Consider the following 17,280-nt stretch of genomic DNA (forward strand, 5'->3'; position numbering starts at 1 on the left):
CCATTTTTTGCTGAGTTAAAAAGATCTGTTTCAAAGTTTGATGGTTGTTAAGTTTGTTGAAAGTCCTAGTTCTTGAGTAATTCTGCAAAGAGACAAACAAGACCAGTAGTAAAAGACTTGTTAACTGTGAGATGATGAGGTTTCTTTCAATAATATGATATATATATATATATATATATATATATATATATATATATATATATATATATATATATATATATATATATATAAAGTGTAGATCTGCTCTTTTTGAAAAGTGCTCCAAGATAACTCTTTCATGATCGGGAGCTGAACACATAAAGCAGGCTTGATGATTGGACTTCATAATATGAAGTCATATAACCAATTTTAGTCTTGTCACTAGGATATTATCCTAGTGACAAGACTAAAATTTCACATGCAGCTGCACATGTATATAATATTTGGTATCATTTATCACAGAGGGTCTTTGGTGCAACCTGAAATACACTTAATAGAAATTAATTACATAGAGCAAGGCATGACAGAGCATATTAATACTGAATAATTTATATAATTTAGACCAGAATGACTTCGGATCTTCATAATTCCATAAAATTCATTAATCATTTGCATAGACAAGTTTGAAAATGGTGGTGCAGTGGTCAGCGCTGTCGCCGTTGATCTCAGGTTCAAGTCCCGGCTCCAGCACAGGATCTTTCTGTGTGAGTCTCCATGTTCTCCCTGTTCCTGCGTGGGTTCTCTCTGGTACTAAAGCTTCCTCCCACAGTCCAAAGACATCAAGAGAGGACGAGGCTGATTGATACTCTAAATTGACCGTAGGTGTGACTGTGAGTGTGAATGGTTGTCTGTCTCTATGTGTTGGTCCTGTGATGGACTGGTGACCTGTCCAGGGTGAACCCTGCCTCTCGCCCATAGCCACTGGGATAGACTCCAGCCCCCCCGACCCTTAACAGGATCAGTGGTAGATGATGGATGGATGAAAGTTTGAAAATATAATGGCAAATTCATTGCAGACAAAATATATTACAACCTTCTCTGAATATTTCCTGGAGTAGCTTGGCTCAGTTCAGTCCCAGTAAATGTTTATGCATCTGCGTCAGTGACAGCTCAAAGCTCGAAGCACATTATATTTCTTTTTTTTTTCCATTGGGAGAGAATAGAATTCAACTAAATTCTCTCCTCTTTAGCAATATGTCTGCACTTCCCAGCAGTGTCAGTTATTACACTCTTAATTTTAACCAAATGCTCGGCATCTAATCCTGTCAGTCTTGTTTCTCTGATAATTAATACGAATGGTAATTTTGAGCTCATGTTTTTATGTTTTTTTTAAGTTCATTAGTCACTCACCTCTCCAAAGACATTTCTGGATACATAAAGGGTGGATTAACATGCATTTAACGGGCTCAGTTTTCCACCACAATCCTGCTGCTTCTTGTGATCAAAAATTCCACATCCAGTGTTATAAGCATAAAATCCACCACACATCATCTCCATCAACTGTCTTTATATATACATATGTATATATTCAATATGGAAGTCTACTTTTATTGCTTTACTCATTGGAATAAATTTAAATACACTCCTCACTATTCAAAATCTGACACTCAAACCTAGAGCGATTTAAACAGTTTTTTTCTATGAACAAAGAAACCATCAGATTGATGGGTTATCTAGTTTGCAATTTAAAAAAATGCAAGTGAGGAATGGAATTTTTTTTTTTTTTTTTTACATAATGTTATGAACAAATTGAATGTGTACATACCTGTCAGGAAATTATTTCTATAGGATAAAGACTGTATTTTTCGTCGTTAGTTCGTACCACAAAATTTCCCAAAACACAAGATAAAATTCTCAGAGACGGAGATCTCAATTCAAAGTTTTACTTGCGGCAAGGAGTACAGGCAAAGTTCTACATCTGCACTGAACAGTCTCAGTGTCTTTCAAACAGATTTATGCAAAGTTCCTCCTCTCAGTAGCTTTCCATCACGCCTCGTTCTTCCTTCTTCTTTCAAGGACAGTTGCGGGGGGAGTGTAGGGACGCTGACTCCTCACTGTCCAAGGCCTTTCCCAAACCCGTCTTATCTCAGGAGTGTAAGCACAGCCTGATACATCCTGCACGCTCTTCACTTCTTCGGTCTGTATAAAGGTCACAACGCTATCATACACTTCTACATCAGGCTAAAACTTCATGATCATGAAACATAAATGTAATAAAACATAAACATGTCTGCATATTTTCTAACAATACCAGTATAGTATATGGCCACTGCATATGTGCTTCTTCCTTGGTGCACTTCAAATGATAGCTACTGAAACTGAATGGATACAGTTGGAGCTGCAAGATGAACATGTGACTTTTGGTTAAATGCGATGAAAAGTGAGAGATGAGGTCAGAGGAAATGGTGTTTGCATGTCACTGCGCCTGACATGCCTCAAACACAAGCACTCGGCATTTGAGTTTTAGCTTTAGCTTTAGCAAGCTGACAGTAGCAGCGAGCTACAAACTGGCTTTAAACAGAGTTTTCTCTATCATTTCAGGGGTCTGTCAAAATTTGTGGAAACTACTGCAACCAGCAACCCTTCTTGTCCTCCAGTTGCTTAACAGGAAGCTACGGAGCGGCAGAGATGATGCGTTTTTGTGGGCTAACCTAGAAGTTAGCACAGCCATGGGTTCACTGGGTGAAAAGAGAGGGTTTTGGTTTTTTTTTTAAATTACATTTTGGATTATTTCAGTAAACTCTGTAGCAAACAAATGTTTATGAGATTTGTCCTTTTTTCACCACAATAATCGATACCAATTTATTCTGCTTGTATGATTTTTGAATTTTAAATGCAACAGTAGTAGAGGTACTACTAGTAGCACAAGTAAGAGGTAAGCAGTACATGAATTATGTTTTTTTAATTGTTGATCTTTTCTGGCACCACTGACAAGCAGTTTTCTTGGTTGAGTTGCATAGTTTACTGTATGAACTGCCTCCTGTTTGATGATCTCATGCTACATTACTCTCATTCAGAGGCTAACCAAGGTATTTCAGCGGGCTCCTTATATTTAAAGGTGAAGCTTTTTTTACTGTGTTGACCTCTTGACCTCCATTTCTGTCTGTTTCAGTGGAGACGTGAGTACCACATGGTTGATGGGACCCCTGCTGATGGAGTTCCCCCATCACCTTGACAACCAGCTACCCTCCATTGTGAAGATCATCATCGACTTCAGTATGTTCTTGTCCATGTTTTCATATAGATGAAGTAATGTTGTGTGGAAGAACATTCTAGATCATCTTTTCATCTTCTTTTGTTGTAGTCTACAGCTCCAGCTGGAAAAGGACATTCTGTGGGTGAGGGCAGGTTGAGACAAACCAGGTGGTCCCCAGCTTAACGTCTCTCAAAGGGAAGATTGGGGGCAAAAAGAGACCTGCCTCAGATGAGACTGAGAGAGAGGCTAAGAAGCCGAGCGCTTACGAGGTACGTCAAACAATCTTCCTTCCTGGGTGTTAAGCCACAGTTCAAGAAGCATCTCTTAACTGAGTTCGGGTATCTACTGGGTCAAGATATGATTGATATTCATTCAAAAATTCAATATAGTGTTTTTTTGTCTCTGGACTTAAACCATGTCATATGTTTGCATCAAAACAATGTGTTGTTATTGTTTTTTTTTTGTTTCCTGATATAGAAGCACTCAACCTTATACCGAATATAAGGGAAAACCGCACATTATTTACTGCAAAACAAAGCATTTATCATTACAACACAAGCATAGAATGTACCAGTGCATCAGTAGTGAGTTACATGCTGTCCACTCAGATTGGTTTATTACAACTATCCAGCCTCAGCTAGGAGGGAAGGCCTGTTAGATATTAAAGGCATGATAGCATGAAATAGAAGTGACAGTATTTCAGATGGACAACTGGGTTGGATATAGCCTGAGGTGTTGGGATACTAGAGGAGAGTGACAGGTGAATTGACTGCAAGATGATTAATTTCCATAAGAAGAGATCCAGATAATACTCAAGTGTCACCAGAAAGGATTTTTTATGACAGCAGAGGATGACTTTTAATTGCTTAATTGTCAAGTCTGTCTCGTTCACTAGGCAACAGATGCGATGATAAAATGCGTATATGGAAATGGAAATGCTCATCAAACGTCTGACTGAGGATGATAAGAGAGGTCAGCTTTCAATGTCTGGAGGATAATGTCAGAAAAGTAGTGCAATCGATATCTGATGGCACAAAGTTTGACAAGGCTAAAGCTACAATTTTTCATTGTGGACCTGCAAACTTGTGTATTAACGCTACACATTCCGCTATTTCAGGACCTGTGTACTCTTTCTCCTAATATGGTTGTGATCCATGAGGTAAGCAGTGAAAGTCACTGTGTACCTCTGCTGCGCCTTTGAATGTTTTTATTCCTCCATGCTGGCCACAGCTGCAGGCTGGATTTCCAGTTGTCTGTCCTTCTGTCTGTCCCATCCTCCTTAACAAGATATCTGTGGAAAGCCCTGAGGAAAGAGGGAATTTCTTCAAATTTGGCACAAGCGTCCACTGGGACTCGAGGAGGAACCAAAATGATTTTTGTGATCAAAGGTCACTGTCACCTGCTAATAACATGGTATAATGTTAATGTTGCACACCTTGAGAAAATGTCTTCAAATTTGGTAAAAATGTCCACTAGGACCAGGGATGTGCACAGCCGTTTCAGGAACTGCTGCTCTAACCTGACAAAAGGGCACCCCAGCCCCAGTATTAGCTGTTTCTGAGAGTAATGAAAGACAGTTGTTTAATTTACTATAAATCAGTCTTAAACTCTCAAATTAGTTTTAATCCTGTGGATTAATGATGAAATTAAAAAAGTCCATTAAGCCAGTAAAGTTTTGTTCCCATAAAAGCATAACAGAAGGCAATATTGTACAACCACAGCGTGATGCAAAAATTGCACAACAATGCACTTCAAATGGTTGAGAAGCATATGGTGATATGTTCATTCACAGACCATCACTGACACAAAAACACATAATTTATAGACTTGTTGACATTCTAAAGCTAATGTCTGTTGTTGTCAAATACCTACGCTGAACATCCCTCAGCTGAGGGAAAAGTGTGTGTGTGTGTGTGTGTGTACGAGAGAGAGTGAGAGAGCTTGGGCTGGCAGAGTAATGGTTTCTTTTGTTTAATCGTGCTTGTCTGAGCAGTGTTCTCCTACAGAACGCTGATAAGAGTGAAGGCCGACACAAAGACATTTGGGCCCTATACAAATGAACTGAGCTTAGCGTGCATGCTAATTTACATCATTCAGGCTTCTTCATGCAGAGGACATAGGGACAATGAAGCTCAGGGTCTTAACTCGATGACTGTCCCAAGCATTTGCTCTTCTGGTAGTTTGGACCTTACTAATGCACTGCTAGGAGGTCGTTCTTTGTTCACGTAGAAATTTTTTGAAAGGTTTTTATGTGTTTTTCTTAAAAGACAATTTCAGTGTAGTTTTTCCATTTCACCATGTGTTACCAATATAAAGTTTTTGGTATGAGGGTCATAAAACAATCACATCAGAACAGTCGACTCTTGTGGGTAATAGAATACAGCAATTTCTTTTTGGTTTTATTTCTGGGAAATGTTGAATCTCTCTCAGTGCCAGTCAGTCCATTCTCTTGTAAAGCATGTAGCCTCATCGTGAAGTAATCACATCATATTGCAATGTTTATTTAAGAGTTATACATGTAAAGTGTGCCATGTCTTTCACAGTGAGGACGGATGACTCATCAAGTCTGCAGCCCCCTCAGCTCTTCAGAGGTAAAGGGAGGAAGAAGACTGGGCTTCATTCGTGAAACGTAATACACACAAATGTAGTCTTACACATGTTAGGATTTTTAAACCCTCATTATAGTCTTACAGGAAGGAACCAAAGCCTGATGAAGTCCATTGTGTACCTCATGTAAGGGTGATTGAATGTTATGAGAGGTAGGCAATAGATGTCTGGAGCAAGTTAAAGTATTCACTATGATTTCACATGGATAGATGGACATAGCCAGCGTGATGTCCCCTAGCAGAGGTTGGGGACTTGAGACGCACGACTTGGCTCAGACTCAAGTCACAAATTTGAGGACTTTACACTGGCATTACTGACACTGACAAACGACTGGAATTAACTTGGAAACTTGAAACTTATTAATAACTAGAGATATGGCAAGATTTGAAACAGATGACTTGAAAGGTTTTGACTTTTTTTTTTTTTTTAAATTGCAGTTTTGAAGTTAACATGAGTGAAACTGGCAAGCTAGTTAGACCTGCCAGACGAGGTGAGGACAAGAGGCCAACTCATCATGGAGGAGGTCTATAGTCCAAAAAATATTAGATTTGGATTGAAAGATTATGTTTTCTTTAAGGACAGAAAGTAGAGAAGCATAAGCTCGAAAGTTAACTTTCAGTGTAACCTGATCAATTTTGGGTCAAATTTAACTGACAAATACTAGAAAGGCACTCTAAGAGAGGAGAAAGCTTCTCTTGAACCCTCTGGAGTAAATGCACAAGTTTAGTCTCGTTTGAAAGGTAACGATCAAAAGGGTTTAGCTCAACAGAATCAGTGTAGAACACACAGAGGGCAAAGATGAATCATGCTAGGAGGTATTAGCTGGACCACAAAAGTTTGGGCTATTTTGGGCTCCTTCAAGTGATACAGAAGCTCTGATTGGGTGAATGAGATGTCAATCGAAAGGTCAGCGTTCGGGTCATTTTAGGACCTTTCATTGTTTGTTTTGAAGACCCCAAATATTGACGGAACATGACGAGAGCTGCAGCGAATATGAATGATGCTATAGTCTTGCTGGACATTTACGGAAACAATGACAGGTGTTGGACCAAATGTTTAACTGGTTCTGGATTGTTTGGACCTTTGGCAGAGTAACAAGAATTTGAGTTAGATGATGAACCCTTCAGCCTTTAGGGTGAGCAGCATAATTAGCGTAATTGATTGTTGGATTGTCGGTAAAAAAAAAAAATGTATGGATGGATTGTTGGATTGCTAATGACCTGATAAATGTGTTGATTGAAGCTGCTGTTGAAGCAGAAGGACAAAATGTTACATCTCAGGGCACAAACGATGTTGAACGCTACAAATTTTTCATCTTTAATTTCAGTTTATCTACTCACTCCGCATGCAGCTGTCCTGCACTGTCAACAGTTTCACATCAGTCTGCACGTGTAACACAATGAGAACATGCCCGTCTTTTTAAATTCTACATTAAACACTGATGCACCGGATACCTCAGTCAACATTTCTGTTCTAATCACGTGTGCTGAGTCAGGTTTTTCTTCTGTTCTTGGATATTTTGAACTTGGATACGTGTTTAATTCAAATCTATTTTAGGTGATAATTTCTCATCAATGGTTGCACCTGCAGTGTTTTTTTGGGATTGTGATTAACATTCTTTAAGAAAATTAGATTTCCACAAGGAATAGATTCTAACATTTAATTAATCCCCACCAAACCTCAAAGACATTCCGTTCTGTTCACTAACACATATCGGATTGGCTGCACTTGTTCACACACACCCTTCTTGCCCTCTAAGATGGTCACGCAGGAGCAACATCAAATACTATAAATACATGTTGCCAAGGGAACGAACATATTAGGGCTTTGTGCTATATCGTACATGTGTGCTGACAAACATCGCCTCGACAAAGGCTTTGGAGAAAGGACCCAATCATCTCACAACCATTCCTTTTTAGTTGAGAAGAGCTGTAATTTACAGTAAAGTCTCCCTGAGGAGGACAAGAAATAGAGGAATAAACCTTTCAATTCAATAAAAACATTCAGACAGATACAATATATATACAGAGTAAACACACATTTCCACCAAGGGGATTCATAAACACACATTTTTTAGGGGCTCATTGCCTTCCCAGTACTTTAACTACACTTAAAATACTTCCCTGAGATGTGTGTGTATGTGTGTTTGTGGAAGTATATATATATATATATATATATATATATATATATATATATATATATATATATATATATACATATACATATATATATACACACATATATATACATATATATATACACACACGTATATATATACATATATACATATACATATATATACACATATATACATATATACACACATATATACATATATATACACATATATACACATACATATATATATACATATATACACATACATATATATACACATATATACATATACATATATACACATATATACATATATACGTATACATATATACATATACATATATACACATATACATATACATATATATGTATACATATATACATATACATATATATGTATACATATATACATATACATATATATGTATACATATATACATATACATGTATACATATATATATACATGTATACATATATATACATATATACACATATATACATATATACACATATATGTATGTGTGTATATATATATATATACATATATATACATATATACACATATATGTATGTGTGTATATATATATATATATATATATATATATATATACACACACCGTAGGTACCTTTGATTAAATTAGACATTTTTAAAAGAAACATTTCACTTGGTCCCCTCTTGTCTTCATTTTATTGATGATAGACAATAAAGAATTAGCAAAAATGGCTTGTTGCCATGTTCTACATTAAAGGCTCACGTGGATCACTTAGCAACCCGCTGACCAAGAGGGAATGATTCTCAAACAATCAAGTTTTCAGTCGGATTCACAAAGATGTTTAAAGATTATGAAATCATAATAAACTTTGGTTGACATGTGCATAAACACACGCGGGCTCAGTTACAGTATATGCTGCATGAGCCCACTCACACCTGCCTTATAATAGAAAATCTAATACTATGGTAATTATCAGCTGAATACTGTGCAACACCAACATGGCAACTGTTCCCTGTGGGAGTCATTTTCAGATTACAAAGTGGATATACCTGCATTTATTCCCCAGTGGCTAGTGACCAAAGGAGGCTACAAGTGAAAATGAAAGAAGGAGGAGGAGGAACAGGAGGAGAAGGAGGTGAAGGAGGAGGGGGAGAGTGATGAAATGGAGAAGTGTAACAGAAAAGAGGGCAGGATGGGAAAGGTGTGAATGGAAAGGAGCCAGGAATAGAGCTTTATTGATGTTGTGCGGAAGAGAGGTTTGTTAGAGACAGAGAGAGAGAGCGAGAGAGAGAGAGAGTCACACAAAATTGTTAAAAATAGGGATGTTTACGTAGAAAACACTAGAAGGGGGCAGCAGCTGATTGCTTCTCCTGTTGTGCGTGAGAGGGTGGTGGGAGTGATGGTCTCATGACCACTCTCCAGCTGTTCTCATTCTGTCATCTCTCTCTCCCTCTCTCTCTCTCTCACACACACACACACACACACTATTGTCACATCTCTGAGAGTGAATGAAAACAGTCCTTTTCACCATCTGTTTTTTCTTTAATCCATTAATATTTCATGTTTTGTGTTGTATGATTAATATCAATGCTAGGGATTAACTTGCCACAGGGAAGTATAATCAAAACTGAGAGAAATAGAGCTGCTAATTTGGTGTTAATGGTAAATTGGAGACTAAGACGGAAGACGTGGGTTCAAGCAGGCTGTCGTACCTTATGAACTGTAAATGAGGGGCTCAGATGCTACGCTGAAGCTGTGAATAATTGAAGTCATTTTCAAAGCGAAGCAGTGTGAAAATGATGGTTGCAGAAAAGAAAAAAATTCTCTACCCCTAATTTGAAGCTTCCTCCCACACTGGATTTAAATCCCCTCACCTTGCACACGTTTCCCATTGTAGCGACGATATTAGTTACCTGCCAGCCTCTCTTCTCCTCTCCTCTCCTCTTCAAGTGAAAAGGTAAGTATGAGTAGATCAGACTGTATTTCATGACTGTGGGCTCTCATTAGTATCAATATAGAAGCACATACAGTATATACGTAGAGCAGCACAAGGCCAAGGTGCTCGGAGCAAACTGGCTTTGTAGGGTTCTGTCTCGATTTAGTCCTGTCTTAAAAAGAAAACGCTGAATTAAAAAGGGCAGTGGCCATCTGGTGTATCCAAGTAAGTTTGTGCATGAATGCATGCATTGTTGGTTCGTGTATGTGTTCAGATTGTAAATGTATTTTTCTCTACAAAAGTGGGACTCAGATGCAATGGAAAATGCAGGATTACAAAAAAAACCTTTGCAAGAATAAAATCTACAAAACACACTAAAGTCCATACGTCAAGTAAAAACTAGGCAAGGGAACGGGCTGTGTTCTATTAGTCCCTCACATCATCAATCTCTGGCACCCGATGGGAAACATCACGGAGTCAAGGAAAGATGAGAAGGAGGATTCGTGGGGAGCTTGGAAAAGCAGCGGCGGTGCTGAGGGAATCTAACTGCTCTGACGCTCAGCTACACAATAATGTAACGGCACATGCCCCTGACGTGTGTCTGGAGGACCGAGAACACGTCTTACATACTTTGATCTTCATCACGTATGAATGGACAACTCTGGAAAACTCATTGAGACTTCCTCTGGCTGCAGCATTCATGTCTATGATGTTTTTTGTTTCTTTTTAACATCCGCAGCTTAACGTTCCCAGTTGTGAGTTGAACATGTTGAAAGTTCAAAACACAGAAGCATATTGCAAGGTTATGAGATTACAGATGAATCTACAGCTCCCATATATTAAATATATGCAGCCGTCAGCCTGCAGCAGGTATTTAATTCACTCTGAAAACTAAATAATGCATTGTATATTTGTTTATGCTGTTTTATCCAATCAGTTGAAGACAGATTTGGATGCAGAGTAATAATTAGCTTTGTTCCTCGCCGCCGGTCATGTTGAATGTTTGTTTTCATCTTCTTCTTCTTTTTTTTGTGAATCAATATTCCAACCACTCGTGTGATGACGTTCGCCCCTCTCCTGGACACAGAATGCATAGAAAATATGAGCATGGACTCAGCAGTATATCGCAGTAAATTCACCATTTACCGGTTTGTCTAAGTCAACAGGTTCATCTCCGTGTAGAGCAGAATTAAAAACACCTGTAATTAAAAACGACACAATTTGAATTACACAAAGAAGCTATTTAATCATCTTATTGATATTTTAAAACTATCTCATGCATAAAAAATCACTGGATTGAAATAAAAAAAAAGATCAGGTTTAATAAAACAAATTGATTTAGTTCTTAGTGAGGAATGCTGACAGGTTATCATGATGTACTTTAGTCATGAGTAGATAATTAAGGGTTAAAATTATGGTGTTACTGAAAATAGCCAAGTCTATCTTAAGATTTAGGTTATGCCAGAAGAGAATTGGAGAGAGACAGAGAGAGAGAGAGAGATGTGAAGGCTGTGCAGACCACACAGAACACATATTAAGAACATGTATTTAAATTATAATAAAAATGATTATTTTTAATCTTATTTTCTGTGCTATTATGGACAATTTCATAAAAGAAAACCCCACAAAACCCATTTAAAGGCTAATGTAAAATGAAGACTTCTGTATTAGATTAGATTCAGCACTTTAATCCCCACAGCCAGGCTGGTGGAATTAGTTTTTAGTACAGTATATCACATTAAGCAGGTTCCAACATAGAACTATGTCCTATTATGGAGTAATTTCCTGAACCAGAAAACTCACAGTGTGCAGTCTTCTCCGTGTGAGTGCGTGTCCTGATGGAGAAAATAGCCCACAACATTATTTCTTGGCTTCCAATTTGAAAATAATCCCAAATTTAAAATTGGAATTTGCACGACGGCCATTCCACCCGGAGCAAATGAGGAACTGGATACAGTCCTATCAGCATGCATCAGCTGTGCAAGTTACCAAAAACCTCATATGTATGTAAAACAGGGAATTACAAGCCATCACGGGCTAACGTGGAGCTGCTATGGCTGACAAAACGTTTGACATGTAAATGTTAGAATGTAGGAGAGGGAGAGAGGAGCAGGTGGCCCCTCCTGGCCTCGCTGATGACATCATCTTCAGCATCTCATAGCACTACATTTATAACCCTGAGCTGAACCAGTCTGGATCACTGGAACAAACGATATCGATTTTTGAAGTTCGAATAGTACTCCTGAGTACGCCCTTCTTAAATTGAAATAGTTTTGTATTGATTCGCAAATGCCCTTGATGTTTATTCAATTGTACTTAGATTGGTTGGTTTAGATAACTAATGGAACTGAGTAAAACTAAATTAAAATGAGCTTAGTTTAATCAGTAAACACTTTCCTTCAGGTTGAGAATTTCACTGTAGCAGTGGGCGGCGTTGCATTGGCATGGCGTATGATGAGACGTAAACAAAGCTTAAGAAACTCTTTATAAAAAAGAAATACCATATTTACATCATGAAATAAACTTCAATTTTTCAAATTCTTCTTTTGTTTGTTTTTTTTTGTTTGTTTGTTTTTTACAAAGTTGGGAGTTCCTGTCTGAGAAATGACTGTCATTGCATTGAGAAAAAAAACTTTCTGGATCTCACTTGGCTTCAAATCCCATGTCAACAACAAAAGTATTGTAAGTTAGTTTCTTCACGTGTAGCTGATATAAACATAAAGTGTTCTCTAAACATGAATTTACACTTTTAAGCCTATTCAATTTGGGATCAACTTTACATAGCTTTTATGCAAATGAGCCATGCGCTGCCTGCTCAATAGCCGACAGACCATTATTTCTGGACGGGAGTATTAATGATGTTAGTGAGCAAAAAAACCTATTGAAATTATTACCAGGTAACTTACGTGATAGAGTGGCTGAAACTGTCATGGGGAGAAGCAACTTGTTGCGGGGAAAATGTGATGGAGACCTGCTGAAGAAAGCAGGAGTGAAAATCAAATCGAACTTAAGTGTTGAAGTGGTGGGTAACATGACTTGAGCTGCTGACTCTAGTTTTAGCTCAATGTAAAAGCCTTAACACACATTAGCTGATTGCTCGTGGGCTAGCAGGCAAACAAAAGCGCTGATAACGTCAGTCGGTCCGTGAGTACCAAGTTACGCCAGCAGGTTCATTTGCATTTTCACGTGTTCCAATGTTTGCCATGGTTTGTATGTGTTGTACACATGCATGCTTGTGTTAGGAGGTTAGTGGAGATGTGGAGAGGAGGGTCCGTGCACTTTTAAATTATATCGTTCTTTGATAAATGAGTAGAATTGGGATATTATCTCCCTGGGCGCTTGCCCGAGTCATGTTAATGTATAAGAAACACAGGTAAAGTTTAGTTGTTTCAAAAAAATTTACAAAATAATTTCTAGACGGTAGCTTTTAAAGTTAAAAACAACACGTTTCAAGATTAGCCCAGAAAAGTGATTTTTCTTTACCATCCATCACTGGGACTCAGTGCTACAAACTGAGCAACACTGACAGTCTAATGTACCTCCAGGGAAGGAGGGAGGGAGAGAGAGAGAGAGATGATGATGGATGGACAACTGCAGTGGTTTTGTTGGTGGAGGTGTTCAACATGCTGTGGTCATTCATGACAGGGACAATTATCTCTGTTGACTCACATTTATGAATTCAGAGGTTTTTTTTTTCTTCCAAGTTTGAAAACGTTTCATGAGTTGAGGTAACATAAATACAAAATAAACACAATTTCAATAATTTACAGTCAGGCAATAAATTGTGAGCGAATATTGCTGGTAGGCAGAGATGGTGACTTGCACTTGAGACTGACCACAAAAGACTAAGATGAGTTTTGGGACTCGTGAACAATCTTATATTTTTTCTTCTGGGAAGGAAAAAGGTCGATCTAACGAACTGAATCGCGTTTCCTCTGCGCATGCGTCAATACCCGTGCTTGATCCGCTCCCACAAACCTGACTGTTAACAAACCGTGGGCTGAGGCGCAGGGGTCTCCAACCACTGGGCCTCGGACCGGTCCCGGGCCTTTGGTTAATTGAAGCCAGGCCATGATAACCCTCTTTGAACAGGTCGCTGCGTCCTTCATGGTGAACTGCTGGGTAGCTGGGGCCTGCCACCAGAACTCAACCAGGTGATGAATGACGTGGTTGAAATCACAACTGATGCGAAACACGTGCGCTGAACAGACGCCTGTTTGAACAACTTTGTATGGAAGCGGAAGACACGCGGCTTCTTTTCCACACGGAGGTCCGATGGCTGTCCGGGACTAAAGTCCTAGTCATGCACGGAGTACACGGGGGAGGAGAGACGCCCACACCTGACGGCTCCGACGCGGGACCACCTGCACACACTGCCGGCGGAGGTTGACAGACCCTCTCAGGCTCAGGGCTCCCACCGCTGGTCAGTTTAGTTTTGACTTCCTTGTGTTTTCTAATGTAGACTAAGGTTTCTAAGCTCAGGTTCTGTTATGCTTTTACTTCATGGATCTACGTGATGTTACCTTCGCAGCTTGCCGACTCCAAACCCTAGTAAAGAGCACGCTGTTTTCCACCGGTACGTCTTAGCTCTATAGCCTCTGGCGGTTCGGCCAACTGGGCTGAATGAATGAGAGGATCGGTGTTCCTTCCACAACAGAGGCTTTTTAACGCAGTATTCAACAGTAGACGCAATACACAGCCGTCTCCTGAGGTTCTGCTGGAACCCCGAGCTTTTCTGGACGCGTTCTATGCTGGCCACCATCGCTTGTTGTGACGTGCAGTACTTGGCGGTCGTCGCTTCATTACCGAAACCCACATTTCTCTCGGTCCATGAAGGTATCCTCTTCCATTAAGAGAACTGAAGGCTAGAAGGGACAGTGCTCATGAAAACGCACAAGGTTTTCTTCTTCTATAAAGAAGGCTCGAGTGTTCATAACATAGCATCCATGCTCACTTTAAGAGCAGTAGTTAATTGGCATGTACAAGTATGGAAGAATGTAATGCAGCAAGCATTCAGATTACTTGACAGTTAACCCACTCAGACAGGCCTTAAACATATGGAACAGAGCAAATTTTAAAACTTTGTTTTTTCAGAACAGTCTGTTCACAATTTGCAACAGTGCAATTTCTGGGCTTTTTTTTCTTTTTCATGTAAGAGGAGCGCCAAAAGCCCAACTCAGTCGTCCGAGGAGGGCAGCGATCCTCCTATGCCTTTCTCACAATGTTCAGTGACCAATCCAGTCACCGAACATGTCTGGTGCTCTGTGGACCCTCTGAGGTATGGAGTTCAGGAGGCAGGCTCCTACTCGACGAAGCTGGTAATTAAGAAAAGAGGCCTGGCGGGGCCTCCTCTGTAGAATCCTCAGAGTCCGATGGAAAGTCCCACGGGCTGAGGGGACCGATGTCTGAAACAGCGGAGCTGGAATGTGGTCGAGGGGGTGGCACCTCAACTGGTGCCCAGGCATCAGCGTCCTTGAAGACCAACCTGTTGTCTAGTGGGGTCCTGGAGTCGTAGCGCTTAAGTCTGTCGTGATGAACCACTTTAGTCTTTGTCTTTTGGCCCTTCCTTATCCTGTAGACTAAATTATCCATAAGGATGACTACAAAGTAGGGGCCCTCATAAGAGGGTAGGAACTTACTGACTTTGCTTTTTGCTCTCTTGGTGTTCTTTCAGATTCAGAAATCTTTATTTATCCCTGTGGGGGGCAATTAAGGGAGCAGAGAGCGGTTCAGTTGCTTACACAACAACAACACAACATGAGATGCCATACCCCATTGCTGTCTTTTTGTTGGACTTGGCAGATGTTTTATTCGTGTTGTCGCTTGGCTCGCTCAGCTGATCTTCCCAGAGCCTCTCGTGCCAGCTGGTGAGAGAGCTCCAGGTGTTCTCTGAGCTACTTGAAATGCTGTGGGAGTGGACTGCTGCCATGAGCTCTCGTCTGGTGCAATAGTTTTGCTCAGTGGTTGACAGGCACCTGCTCCTGTCGGCTAACACTCTCTCCTCACCCCCCTACAGCTGGGAGAGGACTGCTCCAATCCCCCAGTCCCTGGCGTCAGTGTCGAGGAATAGCTCGCCACCGTCGAGGGTAGCCAAGGACAGGTACAGATGTCGTCATGTGTTTCATTACGTAAGATGCCTCCTGGCACTCAGCTGTCCAGTTAAAACATGGATACCTTTTGGTGAGTTCATGGAGTGGTTTGGCCAATGTAGCGAGATCTTCCACAGAACAATAATATGAAACAAGGCCAATGAACTGATATCTCTGAGATTATTTTGGGGTGTTGGTCACTCCACAACCCTCCGCACCTTTTGGGGATCAGTGGAGACACCTTTTGCCAAGGCAGTGTGCCCTCAGTTGGCCACTTGCTCCCTGAAGAGGCAGGAATTTGATGGCTTCAGCTTGAGGTTAGCTTCGTGCAGCCTGCTGAATACTCCTCAGTTGGTCCAACATTTCGACGAGGACTATGATGTCGGTGAGATACACCAAGCATGTCTCCCAATGTAGCCCAGCCAGGACACGGCCCTTACTGAATTTCCCCTCTGGGATCAATAAAGTATCTATCATCTGTCTCTCTCTTTGGAATGGGGCCGGCGCATTGCAAAGGCATCACATTCCACTCAAATAATCCCTTCCTGGTGCAGAAAGCGACAGTTTTACGGGCCCTTTGTATCCACTTCACCTACCAATACCCTGATGTTAAGTCCAGTGTGCTGAAGAACCTGGCAGTGGACAGGGTGTCCAAGGTGTCTTGGATCCGTGACAGGGGATAGGCATCTTTAATATTGCACTTGTTTAGAGGCCTGTAATTCACATATAAACGTAGGATTTTATCCTTTTTCTTCACCATCACAATCGGTGCAGCCCAGCTGCTGCTGCTGCTGCTGCTGCTGCTGGGTTGGGTTACACCAGCCTCCAGGCACTGCTGCACCTGCTGGTCTGCTGCTATGAGTTTCTTTCTTGACATCCTGCATGGTGGCTGCTTCACAGGCGGCCCTGATGTGATCGGGATATCATGCTGTCAAGGCTGGTATGGCCGAGGTCAATGGGACCTGTGGAGAAGACGTCTCCATAGGACTGAAGCAACTGGGCCAGCCAGCGGTGGTCATCCTCAGACAGATTAGCACAACTCTCAGCATACAGCACCTGCAGGTGGTAAGGTACAGAGACTGAGAAATGGTTAGTAGACTTGGGTGCTATGGGTAATATGTCTTGGCTTGTTTTCAGCTGGTAACTAGCTTCTAGCAGTTCGGCCAACTCGGCTGAATGAATGAGAGGATCGATGTTCCTTCCACAACAGAGGAAGTCTCCAACAGTAGACACAATACACAGCCGTCTCCTGAGGTTCTGCTGGAACCCGGAGCTTTTCTAGACACGTTTTTTTCCTGGCTAACATCACACGTTTTAACATGCAGTATGTAGCAGTCGTCGTGAGGGTGGTTTTTGTTAAC

The 17,280-nt window shown here is 40.6% G+C and overlaps 1 protein-coding gene and 1 long non-coding RNA gene across 5 annotated transcripts in view; one reads left to right on the forward strand and one right to left on the reverse strand.

Moving 5' to 3' along the window:
* Positions 1-10,718: 10,718 nt before the first annotated feature.
* Positions 10,719-14,152, reverse strand: LOC147253655 (uncharacterized). Its single transcript, XR_015118574.1, has 3 exons — positions 13,825-14,152; positions 12,737-12,801; positions 10,719-10,907 (listed from the first exon to the last, which is right to left on the reverse strand). It is a non-coding gene; the product is annotated as an uncharacterized LOC147253655 (long non-coding RNA).
* The window catches only part of adcy2a (adenylate cyclase 2a), a 67,919-nt gene continuing 64,473 nt past the window's right edge, over positions 13,835-17,280 (forward strand). For 2 of the 4 annotated variants that reach the window (XM_086218916.1, XM_086218918.1), the window contains exon 1: positions 13,836-14,253. The gene's annotated coding sequence lies outside the window, so the exon portion shown is untranslated. Of the gene's footprint in view, positions 14,254-15,846; positions 15,931-17,280 lie in introns of all 4 variants that reach the window. The other 2 variants (XM_086218917.1, XM_086218919.1) reach the window with 2 other exon arrangements.

This window comes from Aulostomus chinensis, chromosome 11 (genome assembly GCF_037954235.1).
Source record: "Aulostomus chinensis isolate RoL2024-O1b breed Wild chromosome 11, RoL_Achi_v1.0, whole genome shotgun sequence".
Classification (NCBI taxonomy): domain Eukaryota; kingdom Metazoa; phylum Chordata; class Actinopteri; order Syngnathiformes; family Aulostomidae; genus Aulostomus; species Aulostomus chinensis.